Here is a 17,943-nt window from a genome sequence, read left to right as displayed (position 1 = left end):
AAGAAACATTTTCAAATTGATATCTGGAATTCACCAGTAATCATCCCAAACATATTTGAAGAAATATTTTTAAGGGACAATGTATCCGGGCAGCTAGAATGTCCTCCACTTATGAGGTAATGACTAAGGAGATACATTTCATTAAAAACATGTTTATTAATAGAAAGTACCCTATTCGACTATTGAATGATATAGCTTCATATGTTATACGTGAATGGGGTAAAAGGTACCCCCCAATTTTGGGTACAGCCTTTAACATTAACAATGCTGCACTATCTGGAACAATAGAGGGTTTTGAGTCTAAAAACTTTGTGTTTTAATGCATTCACCACATGTTAACGAAATTAAAAACATCTTATTAAGACATTGGAACATTTTAACTGTTGATGAGGAAGTAAATAAAGTAGTTGGAAACAGACCATGCTGTGTATACAAGGTGGGACTGAATATTAAAAGATTGTTAGAGAGTACTACAAACAATCGTTACAACCCTTTGTTGCAGGATGTCTCCACAAAAAAGTGAGGTTCATGTAAACAATGTTTTGCTATAAATGAAAATAAGGGTTGTAAACTAGATGATATAAATAGGACATACATAAACTTTATAAAAGGGAATTGTTATAGCACAAACATAATATACCTCGCTAAATGTGATTTATGCACAGCGTTTTATATTGGAAAAACCGAAAGGCAATTTAGGAGACGGATTTATGAACATCTGTATAAGATTAAGGTTCATGATACTAAGAATGCCTTATATAGACATATAAAACAATATGGTGCTGGACATACTTTTAGATTTGCCATAATTGATCATGTACAAAAATCACCACGGGGAGGAAATTTTAAAGCTCTCTTAGGAAAAAAGGAAAGTATGTGGCAGATGATGACTAATGCCACTAAGGTTCCTGGTATTGATTTTATATCTATCAAACCCTTATTACAATTATTATAAATGGATTTATACATTGATTTTATGCATTCATTTTATATATTTCCGTCTTTTACATGTTTAAGGAAAATGTTTTATAGGTTCATAGATTACTACTAGGCTAACTGCCCTTTTCAGCCATTTGAAGCCTAGCCAATTACCCCATGTGAGAATCAAACCCTGCACCTTGTGTCTTTAAGGTAAACACCTTAACCATTATGTCATCCTCCCACCCTTATGCATATGCAAAACCAATTTAGTAGGTATTGTTTGGGTACCTGTTAGCAACATGTAGTAAATTATACAGATCATTTTACATGTTATGAATTTATTATTTAGTAGATTAGTTTTTTTGGTATATATATATTCATGTTTTTTATATATTTATATATTTTTATACATATATACATTGTATTTATTTATTTCTTCATTCATATGTACATACATTTACATTTTTAATATTTTCATAGTAGTGGGCTTTATGATTACTAGTACCTGTTGACATTTTAGTAATGTTCATGTTTTAAAATGCTTCTTTGAGCGTTTGTGTACTGAATTTCAGGTTTTATTAATTGTATGCACTGGCACTTTAAAAGTTGATGTCAGCTATTTGAAATGATTTTATTTTAAGTTGGGGCCAAAAAGTTGTTAAATTTGGTGTTAATTAAGATGTACTTTGTCTGATGAAGTCTGCATTGCAGATGAAAGCGCTTACACTTGTTTTGTTCAGTTTCTTGAGTGTCAATAAATTCGCTGCCTTATCCCTGTTCGAGTCCTGTTTCACTGTTTGAACTAGCTAACCTAGCGGAGATGGATTGCCGTCTCATTCATTGATTCAGTTCTCTTTTCTAAGGCCACTAATGCTGCAATTTGGCCACTAGCCCCATGCAGACTCAGCCTGCACTTTTCTTCTGAGTCCCATCATTATCTTAAAAATGGAACAGATCTACAAAATCTCTCCACTAAATTCTTTCCTTCACCACCATAGGTATGCAAGGTTGTATGAATACACTCAACCTCCCTGCCAGGAATGCTTGAACTTCATGCAAACCAGGAATCAGGGGCACAAACGCCCCAAATGGTAGGGTGAGAAATACAACTGACCCCATATTATACATGCCTTCATCTAGGCCTCCTACAGTTAGCCCTGTCTACCAGTCAGGCTTCCATACCTGCTCTGATGTTCTCAGCGAATACTTTACCCTCACCCTATTTTTAGCAAATAAGTCTTGCAAGAAAGATGAAAGAAGGTTTTGAGGAAAGATCAAGCATCTCTACTGACTTCATGGAATCAGAGAAAAGAATGTCTTGTAGCAATCTTTATAAATTCTTTATAAGACATAAATACAAAACAAGAAATGTATACATTAAAACAAGGTGGGAAGAGTGAAAAAATAAAGCTCTCCAGGAAGGATTGGTTAAACAGTATAAAGGTGAGTTTTAAATTGAGAATTTTATGAGATATGTTACCATGATATGTGTTGTTTGCATTGAAGGTGCAAAATTCTATTGCAGATTTTGAAGTTATCTGGAGTATGCAAGGGGAAGAGTTGGAAGTGTAGATATGCAAAAGCAACAAGCTAACATTATGTTCTGGGAGTGTGCTGATATTAGAAAGTGTTGGGATAATATTATTCAGGAATGGGAAAAGACCTTTAAGAAGCAGATGCATACATTAATTCCTTTTCCATTCATTGGTTGAATATTAATCAGATCTAGCTAGTTAGTGGGATTAGCTGAGAAATGGTTTTCTTATTTGAGGTATTCACCTAGATTCCTTTTCAGCAACAAGAGCTCTGAGCTTAAAACTGTTGTTTGACTGCATTGATTTTTGGATTTTCTACATTTAAGGTTTGGAGATTTCCACTACTTTTTTATTTCAGTCTTACTAATACTTTTGTTTGTTGTCTTTTAAATTCTGTTTTACTGCTAGTGTTTTTTTTTTCTTGAATTCTTAAAAATTGTTGGATAGGTTAATTTAGGAACTATTCCTTTTCCATTCATTGATTGAGTAGGAATTAGATCTAGCTAATTAGTAGGAGAATCTTAGAAACATTTTTCTTATTTAAGGTATTCACTGACATTCCTCTTCAGCTGATGTTTGACTGCATTGATTTTTGGAATTTTTTTCAACCCACCTACCCAATTCTTGTTGTGCTTTTAAACTTGGAGGCTTTTTAGCTGCCTGCCCCTACTGTAAATTAGATGTTGGAAGCCCTTCCCAGTGCTAATTCTACTGGGCACAGATAGCTCAGCCTGATAAGTAACTCCCATTAGACTCTCAAAGCTAGAGTTAGCCTCTGTTTCATATCATCCAATTTCAAGTTGTACATGCTGCAATATTCAGAGTGTTAATCTGAATTATGCATTGTTTTTTCTGTATTTGCCAGAGATGGTCTGCACCTGTCTCCACTAGGCTTTCAGATATTGGCCAAAACATTATCCACCCCTATAATGCCTTTTTTAGGCAATGACAATCTGATAAACCTTCCAACATAGTAAATTATATGCAAGCTAAACTAAAGGTGTTGCTGCTCAGTGCTTGCAGTCTCAAAAAGAAGCTCCATTCCCTAAAAGTGCTTCTCATCCTGGAGAGTGTTGACATCTGTGCATTTACTGAGATATGATTTAAAGCTGCAGAAGCCACCATGGCAGTACAAGTCAAATGTATTTCACACATGTAGACCAGCTACCACACAAGAATGGACAAAAGTTAGAAGTGCATCAATCTACATAAAAATATTGGTTAAACAATATGAGATGCTTGAGCTACTACTACTACTACTACTACTGTCCAACTAACCTTAGGTAAAGTCCCATACCATATCCTTATTAGCTATACCCATCTATGACCTAAGATAACCATGCCACATATCTGAATGTACAGGAGTGAATCACATATCAGCCCGACACCATATTCATAGGTGATTTCAACTATCCCACCATAAACTGACATACATACATAACAACTAACATGCAGGCTCAAAGATTCCTGTATTTTGTTAATGCCAACACCCTGGAACCACTAGTCTGCACACCTATAAGAGGTGCAGATATCTTGAATCTGGTACTCATAAATATGAGGGAATATGTACTCCCACCTTGTGCAATGTTTTCATTGGTCAGATCAGGCCACTGTGTGGTCACCCTTGAAATAAAAAGAAAGGGTGAACTCCCAGCAAACCCCAGACCCTTTAAGAACTTTTCCAAGGCTAACTACCTTCTTTTAATCAATGTCATAGCTAAATTCCAAGACCACCCCCAAACGTAGAGAACATGGTGGCCTATGAGGAAGTGTTAAAGGAAATCCTGTACAGTTGTGTAAATAACTGAATATAAATAGCAGTATCAAACCAAAATAACCTGGGACAAACTCCAAAAACAAACTACCTTGATGGACCCCCTCCCCCAGTGTAAACAGGTTGTACAACAAAAGAAAGAAAATCCTGTTAAAAAATAAGAAGGTCTATGCTCGAAAGGCAAAAAAAAAAAAAAAAAAAACCTCCCTCATCAGTCTCAACAAAATACTTAGGGGACAAATTTAGTCTACCAAAGCCAGCTCTGAGGCAAAAAGGCCAGAATAAAGATAACCATAAGGTATTTTTCAGTTAAGTACGCAACCTTAAATGGAACACCCAACAGTGTGCTGAACGTATAGTAAATGGAACTTCTGATATCAAACTGGAGGATGTAGCAAATTTGTTGACCAATACATTTCTCTGAAATTTCAACCCCATGACCCCCATTTGCCCTCAGGAAATATCCTCAACCATTTTGCCCCTGTCACAGAACAGGTCTTCACTGCACTTTCCTGTGCAAAAAACTCTGTATCAATGGGTTCATAGTTTCATAGGTTCATAGGTAGGTAAGGTACCCTGGCTTTCGCCACCCAAGAAAATTATTTTCCTGAGCCCCTTTCAAGCAGAGCCACAGAAGTGATCCCTGGGGTGAATTTCCTATTTCCCATTCAATCCTCAAGATTTTTCTTGAAGAGTGCTATTAAGGAGCATAGATAGGTAGTCTGCTCCAGAGTATGGGAAGTCTCTGGGACAGGAATCTATCCCTCCAGCATGTTCTGTTTATTGTGGTAACAAGGTTTAGGTCCCTAGAGCGTGTAGCTTGGAGGGACTGGGATTTCTTTAAGTAGAGCATGTCCAACAGCTCTGGGTTTGATATAGCTTTGTATGTTAGGCAGAGATCACCTCTGAGTAGGCAATATACGACGGATTAAAGCTGGAGTTTTTTTAGATGGTCTGCGTATGGCATCTGTTTGAGGCCAGTAATCCTCTTTGTGAGGTATTTCTGCTGCCTTTCCAGTTGTTGTAGATGTCTTGTGAGGTACATACCAAAAGGGGCGTTGTACTCTATAATGTGTCTAATGAGTGATAAGTAGAGGGGAAGAATGACCTCTTTTTTTCCTGGATGAGAAACCTTTTGTGATGAGGTGTGTCACGTAGAAGGATTTCCTGACCACTGTGGTGATGTGATTATCAAAGGAGAGACTACTGTCCACCTGTGTCCCAAGGTCTATTATCACACTTTTGATGTTAAGTAGACTACTGCCTATGTGGTAGTTCATGGGTACAGAGTTTTTACCAAAGGGGATGACAATGCACTTTTTGGCATTGAGCTTGAGGCCATGGCTTTGACACCAGGCATCTGTCTCAGTGAGGCCCTTTTATAGGATGTCCACATCGTTAGAAGTTTTGATTATGGCTCCTAGTTTGCAGTCATCTGTGAACTTAGTTAGTCAAAGACCTTCTACATTAGCCTGTACTTCAGAGAAGTAGATACCAAACAGGAGAGGACCCAGGACTGAATCCTGTGGTACTCCATTTGTCACTGGTCTGAAGTCTGATTTGGAGTCTGCTACTTTCACAGTGTGGGTTCTGTCAGTAAGCCAGTTGGCAGCCCATCTTGTTTAGTGAGTTTATCTATAATTCCAGAGTGGGGGATGGTGTCAACCAACTTGGCGAGATCTAGATAAGCTGTGTGAACCACCTTACCCTCATCTATGGCTTTGGTGACTGCTTCAAAGAAGTCTATCAGGTTTAGGAGATATGATCTGCCTTTTACAAAGCCGAACTGTGTGAGGCCCAGAGTTTGGAGATCTCCAGTGTCTTTGTTTATGAGTTCCATGATGATACATTCCATGGCCTTGCAGTCCAGGCTCATCAGGCTAATGGGGCGGTAGTTCCCGGGAGTCTGTCATGGCTCCCCATTTGTGGAGAGGGATAACCGTCTTGTTGCGCCATTCAATGGGCGCAAAGCCTGAGGTGAGGCTATGACTGAACATAGTACTTAGGTGGGGTGCCAGTTCATTCTGTAGTTCATGTAGAAGGCAGCCTGGGATGTTGTCAGGTCCCATGGATGCTGTGTTCCTGGCTTTGGAGAGTGAGGTTTTTACCTGTGCAGCCATGATTACAGGAACTTTGCATTCTTCCGGCATAGCAATGGGCCTTTTAGGGGTGATAGGGGGGTAAAGTTAGCACTGAACCTATCTGCCAGGATGTTGGCAATATCAGTTGGTTCTGTATATTTAGTGCCATTGTGCTGTAACTCAGAGCAGATCTGAGTGCTGCTATTGAGATTCTTGACATAGCTATAGAATGCTTTGTGGTTGTCTTTAGAATCAGTGGCAATTTTGTTTTCATAACTAGCTTTGGAGGATTTTATGAAGGATCTCAGCTTCTTACTGAGGCTGACCAGGGAGTTCCTCCACTCATGGGATTTTACTATTTTTTGCAACAGTTTCTTTCTTCTGTTGTAGAGTTTGTTTATGGCAGAGGACCACCAGATTGGCTTCCTATTTTGGAGGATAGCATTTTGGTTCTGTTAGGGATAGCATGATCCATGCATTTGTGTAAGTGCTTATAAAGTGCATTTGTGTAGGATTCAGCAGTCATACCTCTATTGTCCATCTGCATGGGTGTTGTAAAGTTTGCCACTTCTGTCTTAAGAAGCGTGAAGTTGGCTTTGGAGACATTTTTTACAGTTGTTTCCCTAAAGGGGGGTGGGGGCGGGATGTGGATGTCTAGGGTGATTAACTTGTGGTCGGATCTGACCAACGAGAATTGACCTCTGGTGTGGAACACCGGTCGTTCATGTTGGTGATGACCAGGTCTAGGATATTGCTGCCCCAGGTGGGGGTGTAGATAAGTTAATCCAGGGTGTTGGAATTTATGAATTCCAGAAAACGTTGAGCAAAAGAGTTGATACATGAGTAGTTTTCCCAGTTAATAGTTGGGTAGTTGAAATCACCCATTATTAGGGTGTTGGGTTGTACCCTAATATTTTCCAGTGTATCAAGAAAAGAGGAGTGGGAATCCTAGGGCATGGTGGGGGGTATGTAGCAAGCTACAATCTGGATTGTGGTCTTGCCCAGAGTTAGTTGAACTTGGATAATCAAGGATGTATTATGCTGAGCAACTAGCTTGGAGGTGTGGATATCCTTAATGAATACTGACACGCCTCTGCCTTTAGTGTTTCGGTCCAGGTTAGGTGGCTGAAAGGTTTGGTATGAATTATAGCCTGGTAATGCAGGGGTACTCTCTGGAGCTTTTAACCAGGTCTCTGTCACTGCACAGATGTCGATGTTCTCCATTTTAAGGAGTGTCTCGAGTGAGTGCATTTTGAAGTTTAGACTTTTAGCATTAAGTAGCATTACCCACAGATTTTGCTTGCTTGTACCTGTTATGGTGCTGCATTTGTCATTTGAACCTTGCCTAAAAAAGGCACTATAGGGGTGGCAAGAGCCTTTGCCAGTATCCAGAATCCTAAGGGCGACAGGTGCAGGCCATCTCTGGCAAAGCATTATGGTCTGTCGATCATGTCATCCCAGGCAGAGAAATACTTCATTCCCTTAGAATGACACCAGAAGCTTAGCCAATTGTTGAAGTCAATCATTTTGTCCTTGTACTGTGGTATCAATCTGGGTGATGGCAGGATGCTACTCAGGGCTAGGGTCATACCTGCCTGGACTACAAGATCGGAGAGCTCCTCCATGTAGTCCAGGGAGGTATGTCTTAGGTCATTCACACCAACATGGGCAATGACAGAGTCATATTTGTACTTGTTGTGGAGTGACCTGACTGCATGCATTATGTGGCAGATCCTGGTACTCGACAGGCAGCTGACAGTAACTTTCTCCTTGTTTAGCCTGGTGAGTGGAACATCAGTGTGCCTGACTATAGAGTCACCTATGACTAGAGTGTTGGGTACGTTATGCCTTATGGGCTGTAGTTGAGTGGCACACTGAGTTTTTGGGCTATGTGTCATTTGGGTTGTGTTGGGGAGTGGAGGTTGCTTGCATTTCTGCTTTGGATGTCTCCGTTGTTTGGACAGATTTTTATTGAGAGCCTCCGAGAATATAAGCGTGTGTTTTGTGCTTCTATGTGTGTATTTTGGTGGTGTAGGTTTTGAGGAACTATGTGATGAGTGTGATGTGATGAAAGTGTTTACCTTCTCCTCTTGACTGTCTAGTCCAGTCTTCGGTGAAGAGAGCTTTGCTTCCAGTTTGGCTATATAAGTGCATCTCTCACAGGTTGTAGTGTTGGGTGGTAGGAGGAGAGGGTTGTCTGTGTACATGAGGCAATTGCTGCATTGCTCCTAGATGCCCAGATTCATCAGGTAGACAGGGGAAAACACCAGGAGATGACCTTTAGACATGCCTGGATAGGTGCTTATTTATTAAGTACTAAAAACTGTTTTCCTCTAGACAAGTGAGGAAAGTTGAGTGCTGTAGTAATTTGTAGCTTATTTAGTGCTTACAATGAGTTCTGAACACGTGCTGAGCTCAAAGAAACAAATGTGAGTGCTAAAACTAAAAATCTGGCTAGTTGCAATGGAACATTTGAAGATCAGACTTTATGGCGCCAGGAATAGTTTAACCCTAGTTAAGTGTGTGTGTGTGGGGGGGGGGGGTCAAGAGCTTACAAACAGTCCTGGATACAGCAAATCTGTATCTGGACTAGACTTGTTACAGAAAGAGGGGAAACAAGCTTAGAATTTTTTTCCAGTAAAGTGGAAATGGAGAAAGCTGGAACAGAAGTTAATTCAAGGTTAAGAATCTGAATGGGTTGGCCTTCACAAATGTTCTCTATTAGATTGAATGAACTAATGACGCTAGACTGGGAGGAGTGTCACAGATCAAATATACAGTATGGGCGGGCAACTGCAAAGCCACCAAGTATAAGAACACCACAACAATAGGGGGATGGCAAACTATTACAACTACAAGCTGTAGCCACTAAATGAAAGTTTCAAACAGATCAAGGAGCAACCAGACTCCAGAGAATGCTTTTAACTGCAAACAGACTAGTCTAGAACACAGAAACCTCAAAAAATAAAAAATGTACAGAAAAGCACAGATAGAGCACTCACAAACAGAAAATACAACTCTCAGTATGAAAAAGCAGTTAACGGTTAAGTAATTCAGTAAACATGCAATTAGAGTAATGAAATAGTATCTAGCAATGAAAAATACAGTTAAAACAGTATAAAACAGTACATAAATGCAGTGAAACCATGAAAAACACGTTTTATAACAGTGCAAAATGTAGTAGATTAACTGTATAGCACAATTATAAGTGTTACAGAAGTGCAATTCAATGAAATAAGTCTAAGAAATAACTTATCCTGCTCTTGGAATCTTAAGGAATTTCTGCTTAGTTTCAGTAATGAACTACCATTGATAGCTTGATAAATACAAGCACAACCTTTTCCAGACACAAGGTTTATATACAAGTAAGGATGGAAGAGTTAGAAGATCAAATTACTACTTAGTCCTATTAGCCCCTGCTATTACCCAATCACTCGTACTACAGAAGGTCAGGAAACCCTGTTACTCTCAATAATAATGAAGACCTATTATCAGCAGAAAATGGCTGCCAGAAACACAGGAAGCTCAACAAACAAAACTACCAGGCCTGGAAAACAGCAGGCCTCTGTCAAGATTATGCCACCTGAGCAGAACACAGAAACCTCACTTTAAATGCATAGAAAGAGCACTCACAAAGAGAAAATACAAGTCTCAGTATGAAAAAGCAGGTCATGATAATATCCCTGGATACCTCCTAAATAGATTGAAACATGACCTGTCAAGCCCACTATAATCTCTATTCAGCCAGACTGGCTTGATCAATAGCGAATGGAGGACAGCAATGGTAATCCATGTACACAAAAGCAGACCCCCAAAAAACCCAAGAAACTACAGACCCATACGTTTGACTAGTCTTACACGCAAGGCCATGGAAAGAATTTTCTTGGACATGATAAATTAAGACATAGGAAATATTTAAATACTGGGCTCATCCAGTTCAGTTTCTTTAGTGGCAGGTTATGCCTACTAAACTTGGTGAGCTTCTTTAAGAAGATCACTAGAGCCACAGATGAAATGCAAACTGGTGCATACTGCATACCTTGACTGGTCAAAGGCATTTGACATAAGATCTCACTTAGGTATTATAAATAAACTCACAGTTTTAGGCACAAATCTTTTCATCACCTGATGGACAGCTAAATGGCTTACAGATAGGACACATGAAAATAGGGTAGGGAATTCCACCTCCTCCAGTGGTGTTGCAAAAGGGTTAGTACTGCAACCTTTCCTCTTTGGAAAATACTTCTTTGAAGTCAAAGTAAATGCAAAGGACCTTTGACTGAACAAATTTGCTGATGACTGCAAGCTGGGTGTAATCAGCGAATCCCCCAAAGATGTAGATATCCTCCAATAGCATCTGACACAGACAAATAACTGGTGCCAGAACCATGGCCAAAACCATAATGCAAAAAAATGCATAATTATATCCTTTGGGAAGAAAACCACACCTGCAAATTACAACATTGCTAACAGTTCCCTAAGAATAGACCCAGTGGTAAGAGACTTGGGAACTCAGTTTGATAGCAACCTGAACTTTGATCATCATGTGTCTATGGTAGTGAGAAAATCATTATATAAGTAAGGGCATGGCATCCAGATCTAAGCTGATCATACTGCCACTATGCTAAAACCTCATTGGACTAATAATAGAGTTCAGTGAACTGTTCAGCATGAACCTGACCAAACATTTGCAGCAGCTTGAGCAGGCAGAGAGGTTCTTCACTAAAATGATACAGGGTGTAAATAATATGTCGTAAATGGACCACTTCAAAGCCCTGTCCCTGTAGTTGGTCTCCTACAGACTACTGATGGGCGAGCTATGTTAAGGGGATCCAATGCCTGTCAGCCTGGGATGACATGCTCGACAAGCCACGATGCTTCGCTAGGGACGGCTTGCACCTGTCACCCCTGGGCTTTCAGATATTGGCAAAGGCTCTTGCTTCTCCCATAGTGCCTTTTTTAGGCAAGGCTCAAAAGACAAACCCACCTCCATAGGTATCACAAGGGATAAGAAACTAAGAGTAATGCTATTCAATGCCAGAAGTCTAAACCTCAAGATGCACACACTCGAAACTCTCCTTAGCATGGAGAACATCGATATCTGTGCAGTAACAGAAACCTGGTTCAAGGCTCCCGGGAGCACCCCAGCACTACCAGGTTATACCTCATACCATGCTTTTTGGCCCCATAACTTGGACCGAACCACAAAAGGAGGGTGAATATCAATATTCGTCAAAGATACCCACACCTCCAGGTTGGTGGCACAGCACGAAGCATCAGAGACTATCCATGTGCAACTAACAGTGGGTAAAACTGCCTTCCAGTTTATAGCCTGCTACAGACCACCCTCCCAAACCCAGGAACCCCACTCGGCCTTCCTGAGAACACTGGAAAATATGAAGGTCACTCCAAACACCATTATATTGGGCGACTTCAACTACCCAAACATAGACTGGGAGCATTACTCTAGCTCCAACACCCTAGCCCAAAGGTTCCTAGAATTTATAAACTCAAATGCTATGGAACAACTTGTTACCACTCCCACAAGAGGGGAAAACATACTGGACCTGATCATCACCAACATGGGGACTCTATGCTCCAGACCAGAAGTGTATCCCTCATTGGTAAGATCAGACCATAAACTAATCTCACTGGATATTCATGTCCCGACCCCACCCCCTGCCCAGAAAACCACAGTGAAAAACTTCTCTAAAGCAAATTTCACACTCCTCAAAACCAAGGTGGAATCCTTCAAAGCCCCTGAGCCTGTGGAAAATACGGCCCAGACCGCAGAATCCTTTATAAACGCATTCTATGAACACCTTCAGGAATGCATGGATCATGCAATCCCAAATAAAACTAAGACCCAATCCTCCAAAGGCAGACATCCTGTCTGGTGGACCCCAGCCATAAACAAACTATACAATAGAAGGAGGAAGCTACAACATGATAGAGCAAAATCCCAAAAAGGGAAGGCATCTCTGATCAGTATTAGCAAAAAACTACGGGCACTCATAAAATCGTCTAAGGCCAGCTTCAAGAGCAAAATTGCACAGGACACTAAGGATAATCACAAGGCTTTCTTTAGTTATGTTAGGAACCTAGGTGGGAATTCCCAGATATGCTCAGAATTAGTCCAAAATGACAAAAAATACATCGAACCCACAGACATTGCCAACATCCTAGCTAACAGGTTCAGTGCAAACTTCTCCCCCCCCTCCCCACCAAAAGGGCAAATATCTATCCCAGCTGAGTGCTGCCCCCCTGACATCTCAGGTGCTCAGGTAAGAGCCGCCCTCTCCAAAGCAAAAAACACAGCATCAATGGGACCAGACAGTGTCCCGGGCTTCATCCTACATGAACTCCAAGAAGAGTTAAACCCAAACATAAAACTACTGTTCAATCTCAGCCTTACTACAGGATATGTACCCAAAGAGTGGCGTACAGCAACAATGGTCCGTCTCCACAAAGGTGGCGCCTCAACGGATCCTGGAAACTATCGCCCCATAAGCCTGACTAGCTTGGTCTGCAAAGCTATGGAAAGGATCATCATTAACCTCATAAATAAAGATATTGGGGACCTACAGACACTGGATCCTACCCAGTTCAGCTTTGTTAAGGGCATTTCCTGCCTCTTAAACCTGGTCAATTTCTTTGAAACAGTCACCAAGGCCATTGACGAGGGGAAGGTGGTCCACACAGCCTACCTGGACCTCGCAAAAGCCTTCGATACAATACCCCACTCGGGCATTATAGATAAGCTCACCAGCTTAAATATAAACCCCTATGTCACTAGATGGGTTGCAAACTGGCTCAAGGACAGAACTCACATGGTTAGAATTGCTGGAGCCATGTCAGACTCCAAACCAGTTACAAGTGGCTTCCCACAAGGCTCAGTCCTGGGACTTCTCTTGTTCGGTATATATTTCTCGGAGGTACAGGAAACATGGAAGGACTGTGGCTGACCAAGTTCGCAGATGACTGCAAACTGGGTGCCATAATCGACTCTCCAGCCGACACAAGCATCCTCCAAAAGGGCCTCATAGGAACAGACAACTGGTGCCAGAGCCATGGCCTCAAGCTAAACGCCAAAAAGTGTATAGTCATCCCCTTTGGCAAAAACAAAGTGCCCACAAATTACCACATAGGTGGTAATCCATTAAGTACAGAAGAAGTAATTAGGGACCTGGGGACCCAAGTTGATAACAATCTCTCATTTGACAACCACGTGGCCAAAGTGGTTAGAAAAACATTTTATATAGCCCACCTAATCATGAAGGGATTCACATCTAGATCAGGGGAGGTCATCGTGCCTCTTTACTCATCCCTCATCAGGCCCATAATTGAGTACAATGCCCCTTTTGGGATGTACCTTACCAGACACCTGCAGCAACTGGAAAGACCCCAAAAGTACCTCACCAAGAGGATCAAAGGGCTCAAACAGATGCCATATGCTGCCCGGTTAAAGAAACTCCAGCTCTACTCAGTGGCATACCGCCTGCTCACAGGCGATCTGTGCCTGACGTATAAAGCCATGTCCAACCCGGAATTAATGGACATGCTGAACCTCAGAAAATCCAAATCCCATCGAGCTACGCACTCGAGAGACTTGAACCTCAGCACTGAAATAAATAGGACATGCTGGAGGGACAGCTTCAAAACCCAGAGGCTCCCTTCACTCTGGAATAAAATCCCAGTCCAGGTTAGGCAGAGTCCCTCATTGACTCTCTTCAAGAGGAATCTTGATGAGTGGATGGGAGATCGTAGGTTTACCCCGGGTATCACTTCTGTGTCACTGTTAGAGGCACAGTATACTCACCTCGAAAAAGGGCATAGCAAAATTAATTTAAAATGGGTGGCGAAAGCCAAACACACTCTGGCTAGGCTTATAAATGCCCTAGGGCACATAGCCTAGTATGAACCTATGAACCTATGAACCTAAGACATGCTCCAATTTAGCCCTTATGGATACAGCTGCAAATCAAACAGCACAGAAGTACCCTATCTCAGTGAGTAAACCTTGTCTGTGACATACACAAAACATGCTGGAGGGACAGGTATGTGTCTCACAGCTTACCTTTTCTGTAAGAGACTTCTCATTAATATGAAACAGAGCTCTTTGCTAAGCATATTCAAATGCAATTTGGACCAATGGATGGGAAATTGTAAATTCACCCCTGACTAGTTGCCTATGGCCCATATAGACATGGGCAGTTTGTAGATGGCTTAAGGCACAGGCATATACCAAAGCCATGTTAACTCATGGGCATTAATTATTGGAAAATTCGACCATAAATAGCTAGTCTTAAAAATGTTCTAGGACTGCAAGCCTACTAAACTCCCATGATTCTATGATTTTATGACCATATGATAAGATATCAATGACGTGAAAATTTGGTTTGCTAGGATTAACAGTATAAGATAAAGATTGGATGGAGAGAGAAATAAATGGTATTTTTTTGGTGTTTGGGTCAGGAGACACATAGCAAAAGCACTGTAAGGAAAGGTGCCATGGAGACAAGAGGATATTAGAAATAATAGCATCTGGATGTACCACACAGTGTTAAGTGCACAGGAGAATAGTGAACAAAAAATTAAGGTAAGCAAAAACTGGAGCAAAGTAAGAAAAGTACTATCACTTGGAAAGGTGGAAGAATGGGGGACAATTTTGGAACATCTATGATTACACAAATCTTATGAAAATGAATAAAGAGTTGAAGGACTCTGTCTGGGAGGCAAAGATGGCAAGAGACAAGTGGGATAAGTGTATTCTTCTAGGAGAACAGGGCAGACTGGGATTGCCTAATTTGAAGGGGGATTTCAAATATACACAGTTAAAGCTCCTATACGTTGCACAACCAGAAAACTTCAATTCAAAAGGGATGCTGTTGAAACAGGGGGCACAAGAAACAAAGATAGGCTAGGATTTTGGATGCAGGCCTTTAAGGAGAATAAAAATAATCATACAGAATATTATATCCATAAAGCAGTAGTTGAAAGCATTCTAAGAATTAAGCCAACACGGGAATGAAGAAAAGAGATTCTGCAAATAGGGATGACTGGGATTAGGGATTTAGATAATAGGCATGAGGGGGCTGGAATTTATTGGAGAAAACTGGCAAAGGAACTAAGGTAATGAGAGCTAATAACTAGAGAAGGAAAGATAATAGAATGGGACTGATATCAGGGTATAGTCAAGAGAAAGAAATAAGGGTGTCCTAAATGAAAGACCAGCACTAGTAGAGATTTTAGCAGAATCTAGAACAGAAACTGCCATTAAAAAGCAATAATTAGTAGAACATATAAAAGATTGCATGATAGCTATAAGAATCGATCAGAAGAGGTTAGAAAGGGTTGGGAAGAGTGGCTGGATAAGCAAGTTACAAAGAAACAGTGGAAGGATATAGGTATATCTCCCAAATATGCAACAAAATCTAGAAGATTTAGGATTTTTGCTTGGAAATATTTATATAGATGTTTTTATAGCCCAAGTAGACACCAGGCAAATTTTCCTCAGGTGGAGAGAAAATATTGGAGGTGTAAAAGGAAACTGTAGGTGTGCTGGTGAAGTGCCAAACACCAGTAAAAACACAATTCTTCACCAGGTTAGGATTAGTCCATCAACAAAACAGTAATAATCCACTCAAAAGTCTTTAGAAAGTTTATTATAGAGGTAAAATTAAAAAAAAAAAAAAACAGACTGGGTAAGCACTTTCATCCAAAGCAACAGGACTTTATCAAACCATAGTGCTTCACCAGTTAAAACAATTTAAATAGTGCAATCAATTAACTAAAAAACAATTTACACTTGTTAATTGCAACTCTTTAAGGTGTTTCTGTCATAAAATGGAATGTGTAACTGTAGTTTCAATGCAGTAAAACAAGCAATAATTAAATCTCAAATAGTGCCTTTAAAATACTTAATTAAAAAACAAAAATATAAAAATATAGATCATGTGCTATGTCTTTTAAAATGGGAACTATAGAACAGTGTTCATTCAAACCTGGGGATCTATTAGCTCCCAGTTTTAGTTGCCACTTAAGTTCACTTTTATGTATTTTGTTACCTCAATCACCACCTCTCGGGTTTTTCTTAATAATTTCAAGAATACCAAACTTGAATCTAGCTTCACCAGTGCATGTGAAGGTGTGCTTAAATAAGGCGTTGTTGATGTTTTTGTTAGCTATAGCATACTGATGTTCGTATATACATTTACAGAGAGTCCTCTCCGTTTTTCCAACATAAAATGCACTACAGCTCTGACATGTGCTCAAACATATTAAACCACTACTGTTGCAGTTACCACTGACCAAGTGTACTTTAACATGAAATTCCCCTACAATAATAAATGTTTTTTCCCAAAATACAAGTGCAATAGTTGCATGCTCCACATTTCTTTGTCCCTTGGTATTTAGTGGTCACTTGTAGTGGATGTTCAAAATAATATCTCATGCTTGGTCCCACCTTTGAAACAAAAGTGGGAAGTTTTCCCAAGATGTCAAACACCTTACTGTGAGCTTCAAGTATTCCCCAATTTTTGGTAACAATGTTCTTCACCTTTCTTTCCAGGGGACCAGAGTAAGTTACCATAGAGTTGAAAAAGTTACAAAAATTGTTTTGTTCTGAATGGGGGGTTGAGGGGGTAAAATCACTACCTAATAAGGGCTTAAATTTTCTTCCCCACTCTTGTAACACTTCCAAAGCAGTCTCGTGAACCCAACCCCTGGTGTAACCTCTGTCAATAAACATCTGCGTGAGGTTGCCAAGTTCACTTTTTAGGTTCTCAAGAGTAGAGCACATTCTTGCTCCTCTAATCATTTGGCCCCTAACTATATTTTTCTTGGTGTAAAAAGGGTGTTTGCTGTTAAATGCCAAAAAACTATTAGAGTAGGTTGGTTTGCGAAAGACCTTAGAAGTAAAGATACCTTTCACTTGGTCTTTTGAAATGGTAACATCCAGGTAGTCTGTGTTTTCCTTAGAGTAACAATACATGAATTTAAAATAAGAACACGCTTGATTAAGGTGTTCAAAAAAAGTTATTAACTGTTTTTTCATCACCCTTCCAAAGGACAAACACATCGTCCAAGTAACGGAGGTAAAGGTTCCATTTGTTGTGGAAGTCTGTATTAAAAATGAACTTCTTTTCTCAGGTCACCATCATTAGGTTAGCATATATGGGTGCACTACTAGAACCCATGGTCACACCCTTCAGTTGTCTAAGGTATTCTCCTTCGAATGTAATATAGTTGTTGTGTAGTATTAATTCCATCACTACCGTCACAAAATTGATAAGCCCCCCTTCCAGAGTTGAATGTTCAAGCAGGGCTTCCAGAAAAAAATCTAAACAAATTTGGTGAGGAATGGAATTGAAAAAATCTACTACATCAACTGTGGAAAACCCTGTTGTACTGAAAAAAAATTCCCCAAGGTATAAAATTCCTTAATTTATTCCTTGGGGATTTTTATAGACTGTCTTGTGAAAAACACACATCGTCCTATTTCACACCTCCTTACTGATTCTTGGGACTTCCTTACTAGGATTAAACAACCTCCAACACCATTTTGCCTACCAGTAGTGTGTACCTACACACATACTCCCCGTCAGGTAAGCAGCTGTAGACCGATATTTCT

This window comes from Protopterus annectens, chromosome 2.part1, assembly GCF_019279795.1.
Source record: "Protopterus annectens isolate FY-2018-M chromosome 2.part1, PAN1.0, whole genome shotgun sequence".
Lineage (NCBI taxonomy): Eukaryota > Metazoa > Chordata > Ceratodontiformes > Protopteridae > Protopterus > Protopterus annectens.
The sequence above is the reverse complement of the archived record's forward strand: the minus strand, read 5'-3'. Positions refer to the sequence as shown.